Consider the following 22,612-nt stretch of genomic DNA (forward strand, 5'->3'; position numbering starts at 1 on the left):
ATAGAACTTGCGGCACTTCTCCTAAATCAATTCCTGCTCATAGTGTCTCTTTAGAATGAACAGAATTGCCTCACAGGGTGTCCAAGGCTATCCACTTTCAGGAAACAGATGGTCATATCTGCCAGAGTGGCTCGTGGGTTCAAACCACCAACTTTTCACTTAGCAGCGTACTATTTAACCATGTGCTACTAGAGTTCCTCCTCATTTATAGAAGGGGGACAAGCTCATAATTAACTCATTTTATCTTCACAACCACCTGAAAGGTAATATATTCCAGTGCCTGGAAATGCTTACCAATGTCAGCGAAAGTTATTGCTGCTGCTGCTACTATTCACACCACACCGGTCATGATTCACACGACAACTCAGTTCTGTCCCGTCAATACATTACCAAGACCTTGAAGTGGGCTGTAGAAGCAGAGTTAGCCCCTAATTGTATCTATGAACTTGAACAAGAACAATTACTTGAGGGAGCAGGGACAGGTAAGGTACTCTCTGTCCGAGATCTCTCTCTACTCCTCTCAACCACACACCAGCTCCGGTCTTGCTTGAAGGATGTTGTTCTAATGCTCTAGCCTAAGAAAAAGCAGCCTTCATTTAGCAGCTCAGTATCCTGTCTTTGGTGTGTGTGTGTGTGTGTGTGTGTGTGTGTGTATGTGTCTGTCTCTCTCTCTCTCATTATATATATATATATAATGGTACATGCCTCAAACTTTAGTAAGTATGCTCTCATTAGGTCACATGCTTCCTTCTAAAAGCCACATGTGTCTATGAGTAGGCTCTCCAAATCGTATTTAATCGTATTTATTTACTCAAAATGTGGAACAAGGGTAGCAGTGTTGGAGGAATCTGTGTATTGTAGCTACACAGACATTTTACCTCCAACTAATGTCATATCTTGCAAAAACATCCCTGCTGACATTGACCTCAATAATTCTTAGGCTTGACAAAAAAATAAATGTCATTATTTTTCCACCACCTATCCCTGAGCTTTGGAAACATTATCAATGTTATCCCACATCCCCACAAAACTTGCAACGATGATGCTTCTGGAGTGTTTATGGGTGAGAGTTTCAGAGTCTCCGGAATGTGGTAGCAGCAATTCCACTGGTTTACATGGGTGAAGAAAGCAGTGTCAACTTTGCCCAAAAGTCAAAATTAGGCCCAGATGTTCTTTCAAAGCTTGCGCTTTGAACCAAGTAGTACTTGGTACTTAAAATTAATTTCTGCAATGAATTTATATCAATTTATGGGGAACAGAGAGCTTATAGTCTGCTTAACTAAGTAATTTAAACTCTCTCAACCTCAATACCCTAGCTGTGAAATGAGTATAGAATAGAATCGATTTCACAATCCTGACTTGGGGACTCCATGGGGAGCTGCATTTAGGGTCTGTTAGCATGGGAACTAAGAAAAAGCTGAGGAAGTGCTCACCATTATTTATTTCTTTTTTTTTTCATTATTTATTTCTTTAATTGGTTTGTAAAGTTCTAATTGAGTCCATTTTATTAATGTTCTATTTGCTGGTGGTTGTACTGTTATGTGATTCTTACATGCCTTCAAGTCAGCCCTCCTTCATGGGCAGCATAAAAGGCTGCCCGGGTCCTCCTCATCCTCATGATCCTTATATGTCTGGGTGCCTCCGAGTGGCGCTAGTGCCAGTCCATGTCACCACTTCATCAAACGTGATGGTGCCCTCCTTTAGAAATTGTTCCTGCCTGATGATGTGTCCAAAGGAACCAACCGAGTAGTCTGGCAATGTCCACGTGGTGTGATAGTGATGCTCTTACTCCTACCTCTATGGTTTGTGGTAATAATATTAATTACTACCTTTATGGTTTTATGAGACCTTTTACAGTTCCTCTAATTCTGCAGGGCTGCCGCTTACCCCTCATTCCAAGGCTGTAATCATTATGGAAATGCTAAGTCTTGCGTCCTTTCTATTTCTGTTCACACCTCCTTCCTATCAATTATCACTTGGCTTCCCTTTGCTGTGCTGCGGAACTCTCCTGTCTGTGGGTTTGGAGCCCAGAGGGAGGCCGCTGATAGAATATTCTCATTCAGCAGTGCTGTCACGCCTGTCTGAAGGAGGACTCTGCAAATATTTTTATGAGTGTATGCTTGTAAGAAATCCTGCTTCCCTGATGGTGAAAGTCTGGGCCTCACTCTCGGCCTCCTGTGGGCAGCTTCCCTTTAGCCTTGCATCATAGCCAAGAGGAGAATGAGAGAAAGATACCGTTCGCTGCCTCTGTCCCTCTCTGGGTAACAAACGAGCCAACATCAGGGACTTTGCTGGGAGACCTGAGCCATAAATATCTATGTGTTCCTTCAACCAGCTCTACAAAAGGTGGGTTTTAAATCACAACGGACGGAGGCGTTCTTTGACGATTGTCATCATCCAGTGTGTGAGACATGTTTATGGTATTAACTTTGGGGTCAGAAAGAAAGGCTGTAGCCAGTTTAGTGTATAAATCAGCACCCATTGTAAGAGGAAAACCTTTGTGTAGAGGAAAGTCAAGACATTCAATGGACACGCCCCAAGTTCTGATCCGTCACCTCAGGTCGCTTTGTTTTTGTTGGCATTTACCAGACGCTGTACCCCTCTTGCTTGCATGGTGTCATTTCATCCTCACCACTTCCCTGTGAAAAGAATCCCTCATGACAAAGTGGAACAAACATTGGGCTGCTAACTATAAGATCAGCAATTCAGCTCACCAGCCTGCACTGAGGGAGAAAGTCAACCCTCCTTCTGTTTGATCCCATAAAGATGTGCGATCTCAGGGTCCCTACATGAAGCCTGGTGGCATAAATGGGCTCACCATTGAACTGCTAACCACGAAGTCAGCAGCATAAAACTACCCGCCACTTCTTGGGAGAAAGGTGGGGCTTTCTGGTCCTGTAAGCAGTCACAGTCTCAGAACCAGGGCAGTTTCCTCCGCCGCCGGCAGGATCACTGTGAGTCAGAATCAGCTGGATGGCCACAAGTTTGGTGTGGACAGAGTGTGAACCAGAATAGATGGGGGAGGGCGTTGGAACTTCCCTTGGAAAAGAAAGGTTTTCTTTACTGTTTTGTTGTTTAGAGGCTCTGTCAAGTCAATCCCAGCTCTTGGTGACCCCATGTGACAAGGTAGAATTGCCCCCGTAGTATTTCCTAAGCCATGACCTTTATGGGAGCAAATGGCCATCTTTGTCCTGTGGAGTCGCTAGGTGGATTCAAGGTTCCGATCAGGCTCCTTGCAATTGCACAGACTTGGAAAGTGAGGGTAACAGATGCCCCCCAAGCCATACAGCTAAGGTTGGCAGCACTGAGCTTTACTCCAGAGCATCCACCTTGACAGCCTGAGCTCTCAAACCCTCTGTTAATTCTAGTTAGACCAGGAAAAATAAAAACAGAGAGGGGAACAATATGCAGAAATGTCCCTTGTCTTCTGGCTGGCACGGGACATAATACCAATTATGTAACAAGCGATGTTTTACGGTAGACTTAGTGTCTGTGGCAAACTCTATTTATTTATTTATTTATTTGTTTGTTTGTTTGTTTACCACCCAGTACTATGATCCCAAACCAAACCCCCTGCCAGCACCACCATGCGGGCTCATGAAGGACTCTCACCCAGGTACCAGACGGCACTAGAAAAAGTCCTAGCAGCAGAGCTGTGTCCCTGGGGATGTCCCCTGAAAGCGTCACATACCCAGCCATACTACCACTTTGCAAAAGCGTTAAAAGCTGGCAGTCAGCAGTGGTTGTACACTCCTGCCCTGTTTTCATCTCCGGCCTCGCTCGCTAACTTGCGGTGCGGTCTGCCACCAGGGCTGTCTCCGTGAGCGAGCGGTGTCATGGTTTATGTAATGAGAAGATGGGGGGAGATGGGAAAAGGAACCAGCTGGTGTGCCACATGTAGCTCCGCCAGGAAGACACGTCTCATCTGTGTTTTTCTCTCCAAGCTCACACCTTGGAGCTGCCTGGGACCAGCCCCTCCCCCTCTCCACTGAGCACCTCAAAGACCTCATCTGTCTGTCCTGAAAATGCAGAGTCTCTTGGCTTGCATTTCCGAGCCAACCCCCCACCCCACCACCACCGCCCAGGCTGCTCCGGCTGCCCCTCTTCCTAAGGAGAAAAGCATCGTCTTAGCCGGTGTTGGAGCGTGACTTGGTTCAGATTTTGGATGAGAAGGCCTTGCGAGCACAGCGTGAATACGACAGGCTCCGGGTTCCCACAGACCCCCAGAGATGGGTGAACTCTGTGCCCTGGGGGAGATCATGAGTGCAGTCTCTGAGCCCCTTCTCTCCTCCGGGAGGAAACACACACACACACACACACACACACTCACACACACTCACACACTTCAGGTTGGTACTGCTTAGTAATAGCATGTTTCCACACCAAACGGGGGGAAGGGGCCACTGTGAACTAGTCTATTTATAGGGGTCACACACAAAGATGGGTAATGCCAGAGAGGCGCCCTTTTCCTGTCTTCCCGTTCTGAACGCTCATTGACAAGATAAGTTCAGTGTCACTCTGTACCCTGTCTGCTTTCTTTTGTTGAGGAATCAATACATTAAAAGTAATTAAAATAAAATAAAGGGAGCTATTTGGTGATGCTTAAAATGCTACTGAAATTTGGGAAAGAGAATGATTTCAAAGAAGCAGTAGCAAAATTAGAAACCGTTCATTAAAGATTCTTTAAAATCTTCCCCTTTGAGGTAAAAGGAAACAGAGAAAAGATCTAGGAAGAAAAACTATGGGTAGAGGTATAAACATAGGTGTATACATATGTAAATATATTCATAAAATTAGATATACAGTGAACCCTCGTTTATCGCGGTTAATCGGTTCTAGACCCTACCGTGAAATTAAATTCCGCGAAGTAGGATTCCTTATTTGTAAATCAAATATTTTCGTAGTTAGAGCATAGAGGACATGAAAAAACACCCTTTAGTCACCATTACACTCATATTACCCAATTTATTAAATGAAAAAGGGAAAATACAGTAAAATATTTTGGACGTTACAATTATCATTTATTATTTATTATATTATTTATGGCATCAAGCGTGTACAGTATGAGCCAATCAGTGGCAGTAATGACAGAGCATGCGCTGTTACGCAAAAACCGCGATAGAGTGAAGCCGCGGAAGTCGAAGCGCGAAGTGGCGAAGGTTCACTGTATTGGCATATATATATATATTGCAATACATTGAGGAAGTGCACGGACTTTGGGCCTCTGCTCAAGCCCTCCCTCAGTGTAAGAACTCTGTTCTGACAACCTGGCATTTTTGTGATGCTCACCCTCCCAACAAGGTCATTGAAGACAAAATGGGTACATAAGCAATTGTGGTGAAGAAAGAAGATGGTGCCTGGCTTTCAAAAAATATAGCATCTGGAGTCTTAAAAGCTTGAAGGTAAAGAGGTGGCCATCTAGCAGAAAAGCAACAAGACCCCATGGAAGAAGCACACCAGCTTGTGTGATCATGAGGTGTCGATGGGATCGGGTAGCAGGCGTCAAAAGACCCCGAACAAATAAACCAAAAAAAAAAAGCCATCCTTGAGAATGAGGGGGGTTGGAGCAGAGACTCAAAACCCATCTGTAGACAGTGGAGCCATCCCCTCACAGAAGGGTCACAAGGAAGGGATGAGTCAACCAAGGTACAGTATAGCACCAATGAAACACAATATTCCTCTGGTTCCTTGAGTCCTCCTCCTCCCCACTATCATGACTCCAGCCTTGCTTTTCACTGCGGGTCAGACTGGAGCATGTACACTGTACAGATAAGAGCGCATGACACACGGAATACAGGTCAGGTAAACCCCTCAGGCACAGAAACGGGAGTAGCAATAACCGGTAGGTAGGGGGAAGTGGGGAGAAGAGGGGCGGAAGGGGGAACCAATCACAATGATCAGCACATAACTGTACCCCCTCCCCCAGAGAAAGGAACAACAAACCATGGGGGAAGGAAGACGGGGTTGGTGTAAGATATGAAAATAATAATGATTTATAATTTATCAAGTGGTCACGAAGGTGGGAGGGGAGGAGGGAGAGAAAAAGGAGCTGATACCAAGGGCTCAAAATAGAAAGTAAATGTTTAGAATAAAATGTTGGCCACAGTGGATGTATGTATGGATTGTGATAAGAATTGTACGAGCCCCCAATAAAATGATTAAAAATTTAAAAAAATTAAAATTTCATTTATTTGTCATTAGAAATAAATATTTCACACTATAAAAAAAGAATAAAATGTTGGCAACATATGTACAAATATGCTTGATACAATTGATGTATGGATTGTTATAAGAGCTGTAAGAGCCCCCAATAAAATTATCTTTAAAAAATAAAATATTCCCCTTTAAGCTTTGATCCATGCCCTTTCTGTCCACTTTGTAATACATTTGTTTAACCTAGTTGAAGGTAACTCCACTGTTGGAGATAAAGGAAGGTTTTTATGAGCCAGTCCATTAGCTTCCACAGATACCTAGCTCACTGTTTCTATGGAATGAAAATCAATATTTAGATGATCAATATTGAATTTCCTACAATGTGAATTATAAAATTAAGTCCCCCATAAAACTCTTTTAGGTCCAGGGGAGGTGGACAGAAATGAATATGCTGAGCATTTTTAAAAAATCATTTTATTTGAGGCTAGTACAACTCTTATTACAATACATATATATATTTTGTCAAGCACATTTGTACATTTGTTGTCATCATTCTCAAAACATTTTCTTTCTACTTGAGCCCTGGGTATCAGCTCTTCATTTTTCCCCCTCCCTCCCCCACCCTCACTCCCTCATGAACCCTTGATGATTTATATATATATTTTTTCATATCTTATGTCTCCCTTCAACCACTTTTCTGTTGTCCGTCCCCCAGGGAGGGGGTTATATGTTGATCACAATGATCTACATGTCTGATACATAACTTATGCTTGTAATCAGTTCCCACTATCTCCCCCGCCTTCCCCTTTCCCTCCTAGTATCACTATTCTCATTAGTGGTCCTAAGGAGTTTATATGTCCTGGACTCCCTGTGTTTGCAGCTCTTATTTTTACCAGTGTACCTCCTCTGGTCTAGCCAGATTTGTAAGGTAGAATTGAGATCATGATAATGGTGGGGGGTGGGGGCGGAGGAAACATTAAAGAACTAGAGGAAGGTTGTATATTTCATCAGTGCTATACTGCACCCTGACTGGCTCGTCTCCTCCCTGAGACCCTTCCATAAGGGGATGTCCAGTTGCCTACAGATAGGCTTTGGGTTCCCACTTTGCACTTCCCCTCATTCACAATGATAGGATGTTTTGCTCTTTGATGCCTGATACCTGATCCTATCGACACCTCGCGATCACAGAGGCTGGTGTGCTTCATCCATGTGGGCTTTGTTGCTTCTCAGCTAGATGGCCGCTCATTTATCTTAAAGCCTTTAAGACCCCAGGCACTATATTTTGTGATAGCCCAGCACCATCAGCTTTCTTCACCACATTTGCTTATGTACTGCATTGTCTTCAGCGATCATGTCGGGAAGGTGAGGATCATGGAATGCCAGTTTAGTAGAACAAACTGTTCTTGCATTGAGGGTGACTTGAGTTGAGGCCAAATGTCCATCTGCTACTTTAGTACTAAACCTATAAATATATACACATAGATCTATTTCCCCATCATCATATATAAATATATTTACATATGTACATGCCTGTATTTAAAACTCTATAAATGCCTTTTGCCTCCTAGTTCTTTCTTCTGTTTCCTTTTACTTTCCTCTTCTTCCTCTATCATGCTCAGCCTTCATTTTGGTTTCAGTAATTCCTCTTGGTTACATTGCCCTTGGTCAAGCCCTAGCAGGCCTCCTACACCCTCCTCACCATTGATTTTTGGATCACTTCTTATTCCCTTGTCCCTGGGTTTGTTAACATCCACTTCCTTTCCCCTGCCTCCCCCTCTCCCATGTCCCCCCCCAGAATGGACGGTCCCGTTGGTTTCTCTTCCAGATTGTTTATCCCACCTATCTTATCTAGATAGACCTGCAGATATAATAATATGCACAAAAAAACAAGACAGGAAAGTAAAGTAACAAAAGAAAACAAAACAACAAACGACAAAGAAGAAAAGAAAAGCCTGTAAATAGTTCAAGGTCTGTTGGTTGACCTTTAGGAGTATTCTCCGGTCGAGTCTGATGGGGTGCCATGCCCTGGCCCTAAAGTCTATTTTTGGTATTCACTGGGGACTTCATTGCTCTGCTCCCCTTGCTGTTTTGTTGCACACCCTCAGTATTTATCCTCAGTGTGACGGGGTCAAATCAGGTGCAATTCCCACAGTGTGTCTCCAGTGTTGTCCCCTGTAGTGCTATGGGTCGGGGGCAGCACAGAGCATTTTAAGGGTAGCAAACCAATACTGTATAATACCATAATGGTGGAAACAATATATTACACTTTTGTCGATACCTGTAAGCCTACACAGCACACAAGAATGAACCTTCTTTTAAAGGATAGACCAGTGGTCCTACAGGATCATTGTGAATCTAAATAAACTTGACAACAACAGATTTATAAAATGGCAAAATGTCTGCATGGCTAAAGCAGAGTGTGCTCGCAAAGAACTGAAAGGTCGCAGGTTTGAATTCGCCAAGTGGTAATACTCATTAGGATTGGAGGAAGGCTTATTAACAACTTGCAACAATCTTGATTGCTGACATTGAGGAGGGCTTGAAGCACTTGCTGATGATGATCAAGGATTACAGCCATCAGTATGGACCAATGTGAAGGCAACCGAAAAAATCCTCATAACTGGACCAATAGGTAACATCGTGATGGAGATGGAGAAAAGAATGAGTTGGCAAGGATTTTATCTTGCTTGGATCCACAATCAATGTTCATGGAAGCTGCAATCAAGGAATCAAATGACTGTCATTGCACTAGGTAAATCTGATACATAAGAACTCTTTAGAGTATTATTGAAAAGCAAGAATAATGAGGATTAAAATGCACTCAACTAAACCATGGTATTTTCAGTTGCCTCATATGCATGTGAAAGTTAGGCATTGAATAAGGAAAGCCAAAGAAAAATTGATGCATTTGAATTGAGGTGCTGGGGAAGAATATTGAAAGTACTATGGACTGTTAAAAGGACAAACTGATCTGTCTTGGAAGAAGTATGGCCAGAGTGCTCCTTAGACGTAAGGATGATGAGATTTCATCTTACACACTTTGTTCATCTTGTCAGGAGAGACCAGTCCCTGGAGAGGGACACCATGCTTGGTAAAGTAGAGGGGCAGCAAAAGAGAGAGAGGTCCTCAAGGAGATAGATTGACCCCGTGATGGGCTCAAACATAGGAACAGTTGTGAGAATGGCTCAGGGAAGGGTTTCCTTTTATTGTACACAGGGACGCTATGGGTCAGAAACAATCCCACGGCACCTACCAACAACAACTCTATGGTGAGCAGCGTGACTCACAAGGGTTTGTTATGAGTCAGAATTAGCTCACTGGAAACTTTTACATATATGTATATGTAAACCTTTACATATATATGTAAATATATAATGGCAGTGACGAAAGTTTCACTGGATGATACTTGCCCTTTGCCTCTCCCTTTCATGCTGATTCCTCATTGTATTCAATGAAGAGAAAGGAATAGGGCTTAGGACCTATTAGAGACACAGTGAAAACCAGTAGTTGTTGCTGAGAATTAAGTTCTTATTTAAGCAAGAGTGTATCTCCACCCCACATTGCTGCCTTATAAAGGAGATCTCATTGATTTAGCCAAAGCAAAAGCAGTCCCACTGACATCAAGGATCTTACTCTTAGCAACCCGATGAGTAAATCTCTGCAGGAAGTGGCAGCCTCACTTTCTCTCTGGAAGCAGATAGTAGGTTTGAACTACTGACCTCACAGTTAGCAGTCCAGTGCTTAACCTGATAGTACTACCAGGGCTCCCTTAGTGACTCAAAGTTGCCCTTTTATATTTCTTTAGTTATAATTCCCATTTTCTCATGTACTAGGTATATGGTTACAACAATAACCTCAAAACCACTCCCATTGACATTGAGTCGATTCCAACTCATAACAACCATCTATCTATAGAGTTCCTGAGGTTGTAAATCTTGACATGAGAAGAAAGAGAAGACAGCCTCCTCTGTCTCCCACAGAGTTCCCAGTGGGTTCGAACCACCGACCCTATGGTTAGCCCCATAAATAGAAAAGATTAAGTCCCTGCCCTTATAAAGCCTCTCACTGCCATTGAGTTGACCCTATAGGACAGGATAGGATTGCCCCTGTGAGTTTCCAAGACTGGAAATCTTTACAGGTGTAGAAAGCCTCATCTTTCTCCCTCAGAGCAGCTGGTGATTTTGAACCTCTGACCTTGGGTCTAGTAGCCCAACTCCTAACCACTAAGCCACCAGGGCTCTTCTTATAAAGTATAATGAGGGAATAAATGAATGTTAATATTTGTAAATAAGTTCTGTAGAAATTCAGAGTGCCAGGGGAATCATGCAGACTCTGTGGCCCAGTAGGTAATCACGTGATCCTAACTGGCAGGCCAACAGTTGGACCCCACCAAACCTCCCAGAGGAGCCTGAGGAGAAAAGACCTGGTGATGTGGTCTCAAAAAGACTTCAGCTTAGAAACCTTATGAGGTAGTTCTACTCTGTCTTATTGCATCACTTTATAGCAGAATTGACTCACACACAACAGCCCGAGTCTGAGGAGGTTCGCCTGAGTCTCTTGTCCAGTAAGGAAAACCAGTGATGTAGCTGTAGTTGAGAGCAAAGCTGTCCTTAATAATCTATGAAGTAGTGACAAATTTGTGGGTCTGATGGCTTGATTATTCCGCACGAGCTTATATTTTCTGTTCCTAGAAGAGGCCAGTACACTAAAAGCCAAGGTGGTACCAGTAACTTGGCATTTTATGGTCAACTCGGGGTTTTAGTGTCTCAGCAACAGACAAGACCATTGCCTTTGAAAGCAGGCTTGCTAGCATTGAGACGCATGCGCGCACAGCCGAGCCTGCAGACACCTGCATCCACGTCCCGTGGCTGGTTAGCTTTCCTCTGAAATGTTCTCCCCCAGCCCCCATTTCTGAGAGCACAGCGGCAGGAAGATCGAGTTCCTTCCTGCTGTGTTTTTACTTTCCATTTTCTCGATAAAACTGTATCACGGCAGAGGAAATCAAATCTAATCTTCAATATATTTAGCATGAAAGCAATAAAAAGCATTAATTCACTCCAGAAAGAGCGAAATACAGGCAGGGTACTCAAAGGAAGAATCACCATGGAAACTGTTTTCTTGAAATTCTGAACTCTCCAGGCTCCAGGCAGGACCGAGTGAGGGAGGGAGGCCAAGGCAGGAGATGGAATGGCGCGCCCTTTCTCTTGTCACCAAAATGCTGCAGAGGAATTGCTATGAATTATTGATTGCGTGAATAGAAGTCTGAATTAGAATGATTAAATTGTTGTCTTTTAAACGAGCGTGTCAGAACACAGTGCGACCGTGTTCCTCACTGATCCCCTTCTCTTGCTGTCAAAACCCTATTGAGCAATCAAAAGAGCTCTCCTAGGGTCAAAAGTTTGCAAGGAGACACCGGGAATTAGGATGCTTAAAGAATTGCACAAAGCAGAGCAAAAGGAGGATACTTTTGCGTGTGACTCGCCAGCACACTAGCCTTTGTGTGCCATTCCAAGATGATGGTCGTTTCTTAGGGTTCGTTTTTGGTTTGTTTTTACTTCAGAGATATTAAAAATGTGAAGATCAGAGGCCAGCTCTTGCCTCTGGGACCATGTTAATGAGATGTGATGGAATTTCCCTAAGAAATTGCGTGGGGGTTAAATTTTTGTTGTGTTTGTGTACACACATCTGCATCTCACTACGTGCCCCCCACTTCCTGCAGTCTGTTTTTGCCTTCTCACTCAGAGTTTTCTCCCTGAAGCTCCATTGTTCTTTTGAACAACTCTGATAATATCTAAGCCAGTAAATAGATATATAGAAATACACATGTAATGTGTGGAATATTGAGTGTTTCCCATGGGCTAGGCACTAAATCCTTTGCATGGTATTATAAAAAGGTATATGTCTGATGGCTATGTTTAGGAAAAATGACTAGCTTCCTATTTGTTTTTAAATCCTTACTAAAGCCCTCTGTGGAAGCTCCCCATTTCACAGTTGAGGAAACTGAGTTTTGACAATGGCCTTTGATTGCACTGGGTCACAGAGTCAGTAAGCTACAAGATAACGAAATGGGAATCAAGTATAAGTCCTACATCCATGACTTAACAGCAACACTCAGTCTTCATCCTCGAGGAGATATGCAGCTTCTCTGATTTTCCCCAATATGATCTTGTAGCTGCCAAAGGTCTGGGCACAGAGATATAGGCCCTTAGTATATTCAGTAGCATATATATTTAGATCCTACCATTGCCCCAGCCATTGTACTAAATATACAAAATTGAAAACAAGATAAAATCGCTGCCCTCAGCGAGCTTACAGTCTTCATGAAATGGTGGCATGAAAGACTGAGCCAGACACCACAGACAAGGATTCACAAGGACTTGACCTGGCCTCCTTCAGGATGGGAGGACCTTGTAAACAGTGAAAGGAATTGACTTTCACTGACTTTTGGAGCCTTGTGCTACTTTAAGCACAAATGTGGGAGTGAGCATGAAGTGTGAGGACCTGGGATAAAAATGTAGTCATGTGGTTTTGTAGAAAAGTATGGGAACTTTTCAGCCGACAAACTGGGTCAGTTACCAAGGAACTTTGCATACAGAGGTGAAGAGATCCAGATTTTACTCTATCAACAGAAATAATCTTGGAAAGAATGTATTTTTATAGACCAAGGCCTTAATGACATAAAGCAAAGTACATTAATCTTTTGTGCTCAGCTCAGTGACTTATATATGTAAACACCTATGTAATCATTATTCAGATCAAGATATAGGACAATTCCAGGATCCCATAAGATTAACTCATATCCCTTCCAAGTTGACCCCTCTCTCCCGTGTCTGTCACTACACTAACTTATGTGAGAATTTGGAAGTTAGTGATAAACAAGGAAAATGACATGATGAAGGTTTATAGAAAAGTATAATGCCTTCTAGAATATAGCATGAAGTGCCAAGGAGAAGAATTTCAAATAAAGAGGCTAATCAAAGAGATATGCTATAAGGCTCACAATCCTTCCATCTATCCATTCAATTAAATATATATGGAATGCCTAATATGTACCTGACACGTTCACCGGAAATGAAATGGAAACTAACAAAATAATCTCTCAAAGAGACCAACAGATTGATAAAGTTACTTTGAAGCGTGAGAAGTACTACAGAAGTTTAAAATGCAGGCTGCACTTAAAAAGGGTGATCTGGGTTCAGTGATAGAATTCTCACCTTCTATATGGGAGACCTGCGTTCTATTCCAGTGTATGCATCTCAAATACTGCCATGACCAGTCTGTCAGTTGTGATGCTGTGTATACTTCAGCAGAGCTTCCAGACTCAGGCAGACTAGGAAGAAAGGCCTGGTGATCTGATTCTGACAAACGTATCCATTGAAAAACCCCGTGGATCACAACAGTCCAATCCGTCTTGCATAGGGTTTCCCAAAGGTGGGGCCTGACTCAACAGCAGCTAACAACCCAAGCCAAAAAACTAACCTGACTGTCATCAAGTTGATTCTGACTCACTGTGACCCCATCTAGGAATTCCGAGGCTATACATCTTTACAGGTGGAACATACAGCTTCATGTTTCTCCCATGGAGTGGCGAGTGGATTTGAATAACTGACCATGAAGTTAACAGTCCAATGTTTGCCTGACAGCACCTCCAGGGGCTCCTTAAGAACTCAGAATAGGAGAATCAAGAAAGGATTTTGGATTAGACTCGAGGGATAAACAGAGGGCAGCCAGACCAATGAGGAGCGTGGGGTGGGTGGTTCCAGGCCAAGAGAAAGTATGTGCAGATCCCAGAGATGACAGGGCCATGGTCTTACTGAGGTGTAGTAGTCATGGGTAAGAAATAATGGAAAGAAACCCTTTTTCAAATGCAGGAAATGGCCAGACTTGATCAATATTATGTTATAGAAACTGTGTGACTTTTCAAAATGTTAATCACCCCAATGCTTAAATCAGGTCTGTTCAATAGTGGTAAATGTAGCAGCTTAATTGAGCCACAATCTGCATCCTTGTTGAGATAAATTCAGATGGTCAGTGTTACAGGCTTTATGACTTATTTTTATGGTAGGCAGCCCACTAGGCTATGAGTCATGTCTTTTAAAAAATTGTACCAGAAAAAAACAGTCAATGAGATTTCCAACATTTTGTGCCTATTTACCCTTTAAGATGAAGCTCTTCCATTGTTCCCTGCACTTTCTTCAGCTTCTCTTTCGCTGGAGAGGGCTGGGTGGTGCAAAGTCACCAGCCACTCCAATTTGCTGACGCGTCCAGTCAGTAGTTAATAGCACCCTCTTTTTTCTCCTCTATAAGTAGGTATACCAGCAGTCTTTGTAGCCTGTGGCTCTGAGGAGAAAGCTAGACTGACTTGTCCTTGTGACCTCAACACATTGCTTAATGGCTCTGGGCTTCAGCTTCCTTGCCTGTAACAGGGGCTAGCGATACCCACGTTACCAGGTGTATGAGTCCCCGGATGTTGCAAATGGTTCGTGTGTCTGGCTCCTAACCAAAAGGCTGGGCGGTTAAGTCTACCCAGTGGGCCTCAGAAGAAAGATCTGGCGTTCTACGTCCAAAAAAACAACCACTGAAAACTCTATGGGGAAAAAAAATATTTAAACATAACAGTTCTACTCTGATGGACATGGGGCCACCATGAGTCAGAGGCACCTCAATGGCAACTGGGTGTGTACTGTTGTTTCTTTTTATGAGGTGTAAATGTAGATGAAGATCCACAGGGGCTTCAAACACCTCATGGGAAAAATTCCATTATCTTTTCATGTCATTTTTCCATGAATTCTTTGAAGCCCCCTCATCTAATGCCATCATGCCCCTAGGATGGAACGTAACACAGAGTAGGCCTTTACCAATGGGGACGCTGATTCCGCAAGAGGGGTTCCGAACACGGACTCAGAAAGACTCGCCGTTGTCTCCGTGTCCTCATCTGAACAGTGACACCTGCCGCAGCATTGTCTTACGAAGTTTAAATGAGTTACTGTACGCGAATTGCTTCATTTAGAACCTGTGTGCAGCTCCACATCCACGAAGAGTCATTTTAAATACCAATGTTAATGGCTATTATAGTTTGTACTGTTTTCGGTCGCATCTGTGAGAATGGGCTGTTGCCAAGAGCCGCTAATGAAGAGGTGCCCATGGCTCAGGGCCAGGCACACGGTGGGCCCCCAATAAATGTTTGCTGAATGAATGGGAGCAGAGCGCTTCTCTCCCAATGTTTTCTATAAATGTTTCACCCTAATGATCGGCGGGAGCTCCTCACAGAAGTCAGTGCCAAAGAAGTTCACAGGGTGGCAGCCTGGGCTCCGGCCTGGCGGATTCGGAGGGTACTGAACAAAATAGATTCAGATCAGTCTATTTGTTGCCTTTGGAATGGTGCCAATGAATAGCAAAATGCGCTTTCATGTTGATGGAGAGCCAGAATCCACATTTGCGAATCACAGCATGCCCTACCTATTTCTAGCCCTCTTTGTCTCTGTGCTCAATGGGTGTTGAAGATGTTTGGTGTGGGCTTTCTTACCTCCGAGAGAGCTTCTGAACCAATGTTTCGCAAAATCGGGTCCCAGATGTTTAAAGTAGTTTTGCAGGCGAGGTGACCGATCCATTTGGTGGCCAGATGCTGTCGGAAAATGTGCCTGCTACAGCGTAGCAAGTTTCTAAATTCATTAGAAACATAAATTAATTAAATCTAATCAACAATGGGTGATGCAGAAGATTAAACAGTGAAAAACAAATACATTTCCAACTGGGTCACAATCCAGGCAGGGAAAAGCGGCTCCCCTCTGGAGGCGAGAGTCGGGTTAACCCTTCGTGTGATACAAGGAAAAAATCCAGTTGCCATGGAATCACCTCAACTCAGGGGCAAGCCTGTGTGTGCCGGGCTACACCTGTGCTCCCCAAAGTTTTCAATGCTGATATCTTAGGAGATTACCAGGCCTTTCTGCCCAGGCCCCTCGGGTGGAACGCCAGTGTTCACCCTTGAGATTAGCCCAGGGCTGTTCACCACCGAGTCTCGGAGCGACAATACCCTTGCCACATCCGAGGCCCTAGGTGAGGCCCTGGTTTTTCCCAAACTGAGGCACCTTGCAAGGCTCATTGTGTCTTCCCAAAAAGAACTGAGTTTCTCAAAGAAGGGTGTAGGAGCAGCTTTGTTTTCCTATGTGCCACTAAGGGGGTGGGGGTGGGGAGGACTCTGTTATTCGCTTATCCTAAAGGATTTCTGCGATGGAATCTTCCAGCATCTTTGCACCCTGCCTATATCAGTGTTTCCCTGTTGGTGCAGGCCAGGAAACCAAACCAAGTATCCCCCGTTAGTCCACACTAGATTCATTTACCGAGTCCTGGGATTGTGCCCGACAATGCTGAATCTCCAAGGTCTAGAGCCGTGTCCAGCACATAGTAGGTGCTTGATCCTGAATCACAGATAGACTTCTTTCTCAAAGGACATAGTCTTTTGTTTTTCCAAAGGCATCTCCAACAGATTTGACTTTTTTCCTCTGAGGAGCAGCATCTCCCGGAACAGTAATCCATGAGATAGGTTTTCGGGCGCCTGACTCTAGCACACTGTTGTCGGGTCTATGGCTCTTCTGCCCGCATCAGAATTGACATACAGACAGAGGAGGTGGACTACGAATGTAATGGACCGTCTTGTGAATGAGAGGCTGTTCTCCAAGGATGTGCTTAGTTCTGGCGAAAGGCCAGTCTTCAGCCACGGGATTTTTTTTTTTAAGACTCTCTCTTTTTAATTCCACCTAAAACGTTTTAAATTCTCTCATCTCAAAGGATCACACATTGACTTTTCCTTACACAAGAGCCAAATAATTTATACAATGATCCTGTTGATTCGAAAGTCGAGATAGCCGCCTTCCACAGTTTGTTCATGTGTTGTAATATTTTTTTATTAAATCATCTTATTGGGGGCTCGTACAACTCGTATCACAATCCACACATACATCCATTGTGTCAAATACTCCTATATCATTCTCAAAACATTTAAGTGAAGGAAGGGAAGATCTATATATCTTGTTGAAATTCTTCTTGAGATTTTTTTTCTGGTCCCTGAAATTCTTCTAATTCTGCACACTGACACACCATTGTTTCTGAGGCCCATTCTCTCCTGAGAAGGCTAAGTTCCACCTACACACAGTTATTTGAGTCCCAGCCTTTTCAGCCTAACATCACCTAGAAAAAATAAACCAAACACCCAAGAACTCATCTTGATTGGAAGGAAAAAAAATGTTACTTCTAATTTTATAAAAGAACTAAAAAATGTAAAACACCATAGAATCAGAGCTGTATAAGGTATCTTTGCTGCTCAGGAGGCAGGGGTTCTATGAAACGTTCCCCACCACAGCATCCCCCTTTATGTGCACTGTTGGAAGTAGATCGTAACCCAGGGCCCATCAACATCTTCTGAACTGCAGAACCACTCATGCCAATGTTCTTGCCATGACAGAATAAAAAACCAAGTCTCAAATGGAAACCCCACAAAGAACAATAAAGTCATTTCCAACCCAGCAACCTACTTCCTAGAAAGGTAAAAAGGGTTCCCCATCAATATGTTAATGACAGTTTTGTTTTCTTTTACCACTCTTTCACTAAACACATGTACATTCATGAGTTTAAGTTCCGAATAATACTGTCCATCGGTCATGAATGGAAAAAAACATTTATAATTATTGATGCTCAAAGATTTCCGAGAAAAAATGAACACAATTTCCTTCTCTAGGAGAAAAAAATCCCCTTCTCTCACCTAAAATTGCGGTTTACATATGTTAAAACTCATAAGAGTACAGAGTTTGTGATGGTTTATTCACACATGATTAACCCCAAGATATCTTGCTTTATCACATCAAAGGTTTAATTGCAAAATTGGACCTTTGTTTAACCAGGCAATATGTCATGAGATGAGATTTGGATATATGTCATGTTTTACCATCTCTTTTATACTTCAAATTCGACTGTGTATTAGAACTTACACAGTAGGATGAACTGTGCTTTTATGGCTGAAACTGGAGGACATGAAAAAAAACACAATAAAACCCTGAAGTCATCCATGTTTGCTCTTTCATTTGTCTTATATGGAACAAGAAGTAAAGAGTTCACAAATACCACCATCAAAGCATGCGTTTCAAATTTATGTTGGACTTCGGCTTTCAAAGTAATTTCTTTACCATTAAGCCAACAGCAGCAGAAGACACAGGTCAGTTGATTCTTTCTGGGGAGAAAGGGCTGCTCTGGGTGGACTTTCAGAGGTGGAACAAAGCAAGGGAAAGCAGCCTTTTCCATTTCAAATCCTGGAGGTCAACTGGAGGTCATCAAGCGAAGAGATCCCATGCTTGATGAAGGGGGAACGTGGCTGGATAAGAGAGGCAGGACTACCGGCTCCCGGACCTAACATGGAAATGCTTGCCGAGTCCTGAGTTCAAAATGTTTGTTTTCTTTCTGAGATGAAGAAAATATAAAAGCGCCTAAAGGTCAAGGAAAGTGTTCTTCTGAGGAGGAAGCTCCATGCTCTGTCAGACGCGGAATTCGACGGGGGCCCGAGGCTGGGTCACCTCGGGCACCTCCCTCCACCATCTTCGCTCCTTCTCAAGTCTCAGCCATGGGCTTTGACGATTCTTCCCAGCTACACCTGGTTGGCCAGGACAGACCAACGGCCTTAGACACTATGGATGAGAAGGCTGCTGCTTCTGTCTATATTGTTTCCTTTCATGTAGCCCTAGAATGGGTACCAGTTTCCAGAGCATACCAGCCAATAGTCAAGGCTAATAGCTTTTAACATTGATGCCTGTAGGAACCAGAAAAGTCCCATAAGAGATAGGTAGAGAGGAGTAGAGGTAACCTAAGAGAGAAAAATAAAAGGGAAGTGGTAGGCCAAAACCAGTTGACCTTGAGCTGACTCTACTTCATGGTACTCCTGTGCTCCACAGCGTTCTCAGTGGCTGCTTTTTCAAAAGTACATTGCCAACCATTTCTTCTGAGGTGCCACCTGTAGGCCAGCAGGTGGCTGACGTGTTCTTATGCTGTGGAACAGGCTTTAGCAAAGCTCGGATAGACTGGAAAGAAGGCCCAGGGGTCTGCTTGGAGAAGTCACTCATTGAAATCCCTATGGATCACAGCAATCTGGCATGCAATGACCATAGGAATGGTTCAGGACCAGGAAACATGTTCATTATACTTGAGATCGCCACGAGTCAGGGTTGAAGGGGTACTAACAAAGTAGAACATATATCAGAGAGTTCAAGAAGAACTCGCAGGCATGTGTGCCAGGTATGCTGAGAGGTGAACAAATCACACGGAAGCCAAAGGGAAAGGAGAAAAGAGTAACTTGGGCAAAGGGAAGGCGGCATGTTTAAAGACCACAAAGTAAGATAAGACTTGAGATTTGTGAGGTCCTGAAAAATGAGCTGGCACTGGAGATCCCCTTGCAGAGGGGTCTCGGGGAGGAGATGAGCCAGTCAGGGTGCAATGTAACAATGATGAGAAATACAACTTTCCTCTAATTTCTAAATGTTTCCTCCCGGCTCCCACTACCATGACTCGAATTTGACCTTGCAAGTCTGGCTAGACCAGAGGATGTACACTGGTACAGATAGGAACTGAAAATACAGGGAATCCAGGGTGGATGAGCCCTATAGGACCAGTGGTGTGAGTGGCAAAACAGGGAGGGTAAAGGGAGAGTGGGTAGGAAAGAGGGAACCAATTATAAGGAACTATATGTGACCTCCTCCCTGGGGGACAGAGAACCGAAAAGTGGGTGAAGGGAGACGTCGGACAGGGCAAGATATGACAGAATACCAATTTATGAACTATCAAGGGCTCATGAGGGAGGGGGGAGCAGGGAGGGAGGGGAAAAATGAGAACCTAATGTCGGGGGTTTGAGTGGAAAGAAAATATTTTGAGAATGTTGTACAAATAAAAAATAATAATAATAAAACAATAAACAAAAAAAAGACGTACACTCTTAAAAAGAAAAAGAAAAATGAGCTGGTGGGATTAGCATGTAGTGAACCAATGGTACCAGGGAGATGGTTTGGGGTGAGATTTGAGAGATGATGTTGTAAGGTGCCAGGAGTCAGTTCCAAGCCACCGTGTCCCTGTGCACCACAGAAGGAAACCCTGCCCAGTGCTGTGCCATCCACACGTTGCTCCTAAGCTGTGAGAGACAGAGCGTGATTTCACGGTAGTCTGTTCCTTCGCGATAAATTAGGTGAAGGTGGCTGCATGCTGAAGTTTCCCCCAATGGCTTCTGCAACATCATATTATTAAGTTTAGCTGAGGAAGCAGGAGGCATAGCTCAGATTGTAGCAAGAATTGGCCTAAAAACCTTTGGTATTTAATAGTTTGATTCCCTGGTAAAACATTGGCATTTGGTTTCTACCTATGAACGTTGCAAATAACAATAATCAGCATGTCACAATCAGGGCAAAGAATCTTAGCTGCTATAACATATCACGGGGACAAAAACTTTACTATTGTGTTTTCTAGTTACTGTTGTTTCCAAGTTCCAAGAGTTTCCATATTCTCTAGTAGCAGTCACTTCAACTGTCAAAATCAGCCTGTGAAATGTGTCCCTAGAACTATCCTTGTAGACGTGTTTGTGGGAAGTCCTTCTGAAAATGACCTAGCTCCTTAATTTCCCAAATACTGGTTTTAATTTCTGAAATATCCCACGCTATGAGCCTAGAACAACCAACCCCTAAAATCAGAAGAAAGCAATAAGGTGTAGGCAAAAATGGATTGTGTGTGTGACTTTAAATTAAAGGGAGAGTTGACATATGCATTACCTGAGCCAACAATCAGTTGTTTTCCCGAGAATCCTTAATCTTCAACTATGAACTATTTATGTCATGTTTGCTATGCACAGAAGGAGACGCTAGCTAATGAGATAGATGCTGTCTACTAAAGAAATAGATAAGATTCTGTCTTCAGGGAACTTATAATCTAGTTAGGGAGATAGCAGACACACACATACAGCATATTCATGTGGTCGATCACATTTTTACAATAATCCAATATAAATGAATTGCGTGTGATAAGAAGAGGCCAGCTAGGTTAGTGAAGCTTTCAAATGGAAACTATCCTTACTCAGTTTCTGGGGTGGGGGTGGGGGGAGGGAACTACTTTTCTACTGGGTCTTTGAAGGATGAGAATAGATGATAAATTCTAAGAAAATAAATTCTAGACTGAAAAGTTGGATTGGCAAAGGCCTGTGGCCAGGGTGGTTTTGAATAATGGTACAAGATCCCTCAAAGATGCTTAAGTTTATGAAATCCACTTAGTAAAAGAGGAAGAAAGAATGAAATCCAGAAGTCCCTTGGCAATATTTAAATGTGTGTATCTTTGCCAGAAAAAGATTCATACATTTATTGGACCCTAAAAGAGTTTGAAGACCTCTAAAAAAAATTTCAGGTGCTAGAGGCATTGAGAAGGGTCCATTTCTCCATTACTTTATTCATGAAACACAATCAAGGAGAAGTAAAATATGGTGTCTGCTTCAGTTAGGACATGCATTTCAGAAAGGGAAACAGCAAGTGCACAGAGAAGCGAGAGTGTCGATGGCAGTTGTGCTGAGAAAGCAGGAGCTGCTTCTAGTCTGGAGAGCTCCATGGGTGGTGGATTTGAGCTGACCTTGAAGGGCTTGTGTATTCAAGTTTTCATTTTGATTTGTTTTTTCCATTCAGCTGTCAAAAGGTATATTTTTCAAACCTTCTGGGTGTCAAAGGGGTCGCAGTGGAAGAGCAGGCTATTTGGTTTGGCTATCTACCCATCCTCTGGATAGAGAGATGGCTTTCTGCTCCCATAAGCATGTACAGCCTTCGTTCTGCTCTACCCTATAGGGTTGCTATGAGTTGGAATTTATTCTATGGCAGTGAATTTGGTTTCAGAGTGTTTTGTTTGGGTTTGTTTTTTCTTGAAATGATGAGGGTCGAAGAGACTCGGCAGCAGTTCCTACACTACAGCCACAGACTAAACTAGGGAATAAACGTCTACCCACAAGGACACCTACTGTCCTTTGGTCCTAGAATGAAGTGTTGGCAGCCACAAATAGGAAAAATGCCCCCAGACACAGGAAAACCATGCAAGTTGCTCAACAAAAACAATATTTGCTTAGGGAACCCAAAAAATTAAACTTGGCTATCGTAGCAGGTGTGCGACAAGGGGTACAGAAGATGTGGCTGCTGTTTGGTGACATCGTCAGTTTCAACCCATAGTAACCTTCATATGTCAGGACGCAACACTGCCCAGGCCTGCGCCATCTTCACAATGGTTGATATGAGTGTATGGTTGCAGCCAGTGTGCCAGTCCGTCTTTCTGAGGTTCTTCCTTTGTTCGTGGTCCTTCTCCTTTGTCTAACATGATGGCTCTTTCCATAGGTTGGACACTCCTGACAATAGTAAACATTAAGGTTGAGCCCCAAAAGATACAGTCTGCCAAGCTAAAAAACAAG

The 22,612-nt window shown here is 43.3% G+C and overlaps 1 protein-coding gene across 2 annotated transcripts in view; it reads left to right on the forward strand.

Moving 5' to 3' along the window:
• Positions 1-22,612, forward strand: part of PPP2R2B (protein phosphatase 2 regulatory subunit Bbeta) — a 569,986-nt gene that overhangs the window by 375,854 nt on the left and 171,520 nt on the right. The window lies entirely within an intron of this gene.

The sequence above is a fragment of the Echinops telfairi genome, unplaced genomic scaffold (assembly GCF_000313985.2).
Source record: "Echinops telfairi isolate 266 unplaced genomic scaffold, ASM31398v2 ScPeMD7_7469;HRSCAF=8507_0, whole genome shotgun sequence".
NCBI classification, from domain to species: domain Eukaryota; kingdom Metazoa; phylum Chordata; class Mammalia; order Afrosoricida; family Tenrecidae; genus Echinops; species Echinops telfairi.